Raw genomic sequence first — 6,006 nt, forward strand, 5'->3', positions numbered from 1 at the left:
CGTTTCCTGAGTGCATATCTATTGTTCAACACAGACAAGCACTGGCAATGTTAAGGACATGAGAAGAAGAGCTAGGCCTGAACCACAACATGAACATTTAAAAACTGAGTCTAGGCCACAAAAATATCTTCAACAAGCACTTGTTGTGTCGATTAATTCCCGCACTGAATCCAAACAAATATTTTAGAGAGGTGAGCAACAGTTTAACGACCAAGGCCCAAGGCCGTCCAAATAAAAAAAAAAAAGAAGAGGCCATTGTTTTCACAGTCCCTCCCTTAAGTTAAACGATACGCAAGAAGAGAAAAAACAGTCAGATAAAAAGGAAGAGAGTAAACAAGACAGAGAAACCCTTCAGCCATTTACTCAGCAAACACCTTTGCATTCCACAAAGACTGGAATGGAGTCACAAAGAAGAAATGATGACGGAAGAAGGTTCATGAACCACATTTACCTTCAGATAATGTCAATAAAATAGTTAACTGAAAACTAAGACTGCACCATGAAAAGCTCAAAGGCTTAGGCCTATTAAAATTTGAAGGCATGCTATGAGAAGAGCAAGAAAACCAGAATCATCACGATGAGTTTTTCTGTGTAATGTGTCGTCTTACTCCCTCATTTCTTCTCAGGCTGACGTCATTGATACCCAGTACAAATTGTAACATCATGGTAATTACGCTAAGTGCAAATAGTAATATTATAATACCAGTCTATTTACACTCATAGGAGGCCATATCACAACATTTGTACTAAGTAGAAATATTAACAACAAGCTATTAAGACCAACATCGTTGATGGAAATTTACTGAGCGTTTCAAAATAGTTTGTTGCCTCAGATGGTTGGCACTGTGATAGTGTGTTAAGTAAATAACTGTATCACCACTCCTTTAACCTTACATGATAACAAATAAATGAACCATTTCATTAAGAGCAGTGTAAGTGCAGTACTCGAAATACTTACAGGGCTAGTAGTTTAAAGTTATCACGATTAGCCACCTAGAGCTAATTTTATCAATGAGCTTAAAAACAGGTGTCCGTATTAGCCTAATTATAAAGGTTTTCCTGTTTTTAACCTATCAAGTTAAAATTTCCCATTAAGTTTAGAAGAGACTAAGAGTAGAACGCATTACCATATTTCCATGACCACCTGACCTTTGAGGACACCTGATGACTTACAACAAAGTATATGGCCAACAAATACAACCAAATCTCTTCAACGGACAACATCTAGGCTATACGGCATGTTTTGCTAAATTAAAAGTCATATTAACGACTCGGCCTAGTTTAGTAAGTAGCTACCTAGCTACCTTCAGCAAGATCACTCAGTCAATAACTCCAACAGTTTAAATCTGTGATTCTCAAAGTGTCGTTCCTCTTGACCGGGTGAGATCCTTCTTACACATATCCGATAAATTTTATACATTTGCTGGCCAAGAAAACTTGACGCAATCCTCTGTGGGAGCGAGACACAGAAATTCAGTGAAATCTCCACGGTAACGGTTCGGTGACACCAGGCGAAATTAGAGGTTGTACAATTCGCAAATACAGGCTGCTACTGTTAGCGAGACACACACACTCTCTCTTACATAGTTGCTAGTGCTGCAAATATGAGTCGTCATAGGTTACTGCTATTTATGAGACTTCGTGTCAGAGTATAAACTCTTTACCCATTAGCAGCCACAATGGTGAAGTTGTGGTTACATGTCTGTGTGGCGCCAAATGTCTTCACTCAGTAATTTCCTGGCTGCTGTCACAGTTAAGTGCATATCAGTGCGTTCATGGATTTAATGTTAATGTTACGTTTTCCAAAGGCATGTCTTCTTGGTTTAAAATACAAAAAGTGTCGACTGTAGGCCTATGCCCAGAGAAGGACAGATAAACCACACGCCCCTTTGTACTCCTTACTCGCTACTTAAACCAGAAGTTCTTAGGTGTCTGATTTAGTCACCTGTTAGGCAGTGCAGTACAAGTGTCTGATATGTCTGTTTCTCGTGATTACCAGCATGAGGTCAATTATCAAATTTGAGGGATGGCAAAATCTTTGCTCACTGTCTTATGAAGCTTTTGGTGAGCATGCTTAGCTCCAATGAAGACACTGTTAATACAACAGCTCTATCTATCTATCTATCTATCTATCTATCTACATCTATCTGTCTGTCTATCTATCTATCTATCTATCTATCTATCTATCTAATGAAAACACCTGCTCTCCATGCTATAGAGTTGTGTAAAGATGGGGTAGTATTTTTTTTCCTTTGCTAAAGGTGGCCTCTTGAGTCTGCCTCTGGAAATGCACCTGATGTTGGAAAATTTTGGTGTGGGCATTTTTGCAGGCATGTTCCTACATGAGGAGGAGGGAGACAGAAGAAGAATGACTTTTTTGGGTTGTGTGATCTGAGGAGTGTGAAATTAAATATTTGTCAGCACATGGCAACGCAACTGTGTTGCTGAATCATAGTCTCTGGCCCACAAGGTATGTTTATGTTTACTGTGCAGTCACTGTGAATATCACAGATCCATTTCTTCCACCTATTCAGTAACATTTAGGAACCCACACTGATCTATATTTACCTAGACAACATCCTACACTCAACACCCCTTTTAAAATATTTAAATGCAGAGTTCTATCATTTATAATGAGATTTCTCATGCCCAGTTTTTACATATTTGGTTTTGTCTTTGTGTCACACCTGTTTCTCTCAGGTTTGAATTATACAAACATTTTCTTTATTGTCGTGCTTTCTGGTTAAGACTAAATGTCCCAACTTTGTGTTCTATCATGTAAAACAAACTGAAACGAAGCCTGTAAGACTTGAATAACTGGAAAGTTATGTGTTAGAAGTTTGAGGACAGCTTTATTGATTTTATTACCCAATGCAAAGTACAAATGATGTCAGACTATCATCACTTGTCTGAGTTGATCAGGTTGAGCAGATGTGCAGATTTCTGATGTAGCTGTACGAGGCCGTCAAAGCAGCTAAACAACGCCATTAAAAATTCCTCTCCGCTGAAATAGTGCGACTGAAAGCGCTCGTGAGATGAAGTCGGCCTCTAGAGGGAGCCACTCAGCTTCGTTTGCTTGCGGTGACGTTGACAGCTTTGCTGAGGACAGCTGTCTGAGACTCCCTGCTGCATTAATAAATCACAGCACACAGAGACTGCCTGGAAGAGCTCTGCTGTGAAAAGAAAATGCCCACCAAAGAGAAAAACAGAGGCTGGGTAATGATGAATTTGCTCTTCTCTGTGACATATGCAGTTTTCTTCATTCAAAGAGCCTCATGAAATTATCCAGAAATAGCTTGTCATGCACCATGCCCTTGAAATAGCTAATTCAAGCCACATTATTTACTGTTCTTGATGACTTTCCTTTTTTTGCCTCTTCAAAAGGCGATAAATATTTGGAAATTAAGCTAAGGAAAACTGATATTGAAACTTTTTTCTTCTACTTTTTTACTTTAGGATCTGAGGAAAAATATCGAATAAATTGCAAAATCGAAAATCCATGCTCTGTATCTACTTCCCTCCCAGTACACTGAATGAAAAAAAAAAACTGTACCTGTCATTTTACACTCAGGACAAAAGGTAGAATAATGTTTCTTGGAAAAGTTTATAGTAACAAAAAAGACAGCTATACGTATCTGTATTTACTTGATTTAAAGTATATGCTTCTTTTGTTTAGGAACACGGTTTATACATGCATTTACATTTATGTGTGTAGGTATTATAATGTCTTGAGTCTTCCAGGCACTGAAAGGATAGTTTGGGGGATGGGCAAGTGGAATGGAGGCACATGGTTGGTTGGGTGCAGGTAGAGAATCTATAGATACATATGATTAGGGGGCTATCTCCTGTCCTTTCAAACCGTTATCTCCTGCCTTTTCAAAGTGGATAGGCTGAGTGGGGAAAGGAGGGGGTGGGGTTGGGATAAAGCATCTCACACTCACTGGAGGGGGGAGGTCAATATGTGCTGCGCAAAGGGGGAGGGGCCACAAACAGGTCTGTGGGCCCCTGAGGTTTCTGTGGAATGTAATTGAGGCTCTCTCATTCTCACACAGACATATACATCCCCTTGTTAACACTGATAAAGTTGTACTGAGCAGACAACTTCTGCAACTGTTGCCAGTGTGCCCAGAGAGCCTGGTAATTATTTGGGTACAAACACAGTTATACAAAGTGTTGCTGTGTTTAAAAGTGTTTTCATGTATTACTGAGTTGTTTAAATCCTCAAAGTGCTTTTCAAAGTTGAAGAGTTCTTGTATAGAGTGTGTCACCCAGTTATAGTTTATTCAGTTCGTTACCTTGGTGTCCACATTCTTTTTCAGAACAGATTACAGGGTGCTTGTGATGAAATGTCCTGACAGGAAACAGCAAGCAATGAGCTAATTACTATAGCCTCGCTCCCTCCCTCACACACACACACTCACTCTCTCTCAGCCTTTTTTCCCCCTCCCCCTCTCCCCACCTCCCTCTGTTCTCTTGCTCTTTCTCTCCCTCCCTCTTTAGCACTGTCTCCTCCAACAGTTGAAATTCTACACTGGTATGCCTGAGAAATCACCATGGCGACAGGTTCAGCACTATCTTCCATGGTTGGTCTTCAATGGGCAGGACACCCTTCAGTCTCTGTGTGGTACCCACAGACAACAGTGAATTTTTCTACTTTATTATAGATTACGTCTATTCTTATACAACCTTGTGTACCTAATAGATGGAAATCTCCCCTTTTAAAATTTGTATGCACTTTTAATCCTTATTTTCTCCTGAGGACAACCATTAAATTTAATATATGCCTCAGTGTGCATTTGTGCAGTTTTTCTTCTCAGACTTGCTGGAGAGTTGATTTTTCCTGAATAATTCAATGTGGATATCTGTGCGAATTTTGCAACATACGCTTATCAAATATCCAGCCACATAAAAACAAAGCCACCAAAATTCAAAGACAAATCGTAAAAATCCCATTGTACATTTTTTCACTCAACTTGTTAAAACGTGTCTATACATTACATGTTCTCACAAACTATCATAACGAAAGATCATTCGACTTTGGCATTGGTAGATGTAACATTCGTAGATGGATATTCAACAGCTATGCAAATTTAGTCGTCTTTTCTACTTATTAGGGGGGAGTTGACGGTTATCTGTCCACATAGCTTCGCAGGTAAGCTAAAAATAAATGCACTATGATACCGCTACCACTGTGATCTCTTACTGGTTCTGTTTTTCATAGGGGGTGGGGGTCGTGTAGTTGTAGTTTCTTTCTCAGTATAGTCACACAAACTGAAAAAGGGGAGGAGGTTACAAGAACTACAGTACCCATGATCCCGTGGAAATACGGTTCAAGCTGGCTTCTTTGCGCTTTGGGAGTGTTTCCCATTTAAACAAACATAGAGCTGAAGATGGCGGAGGCTTAGAAGTGGCTAAAAGAAACTGGTGTGCTATAGTGGCTACATGTAAATTGGTGAGTAACTGTGGTTCGCTGCATTAACCACTGGATATTAAATACTTGCATACAATAATTGAGTGTATTGTGCGGTATTTTTGAAACAGGATTTCTAAACCATTCTAGATCTTGTACTTAGACTGCCTGTGAGACAACAATCGTAGTAACAATGTTGCAATAGGCTGGAGTCTTGCGCACGTTTGTTTGTTTTGACGTTTGTATTCTATCACTTATGTTACAGTTTGCTTTGATACGTGACGTAGACGTTTTTCAGTTTTATTACTAATTGACTGACTGACTCTAAACGTTTTTGCAAAGACGTAACGGTGGTGGAAAGACCACTTGCCTACAAAGTTCATTAACAATTTGAGAGTACCATTGCTACCATTGTCGCGCATGGGCTATTGCTTAAAGGAGAGTGATTTTTTCCTTAGCAGTACATCTGTGTGATTACTTTTTTTCTTAACCGAGCTACTCATATAAAACGTAACCTGATTTACTGACTGATCATCGAATACCATTGGTACTTCGTTACTTCAGCTATTGTATCCCTAACCCGAGCCCACAAAGCA

Source organism: Chanos chanos, chromosome 6, assembly GCF_902362185.1.
Source record: "Chanos chanos chromosome 6, fChaCha1.1, whole genome shotgun sequence".
In the NCBI taxonomy this organism is placed as follows: Eukaryota; Metazoa; Chordata; class Actinopteri; order Gonorynchiformes; family Chanidae; genus Chanos; species Chanos chanos.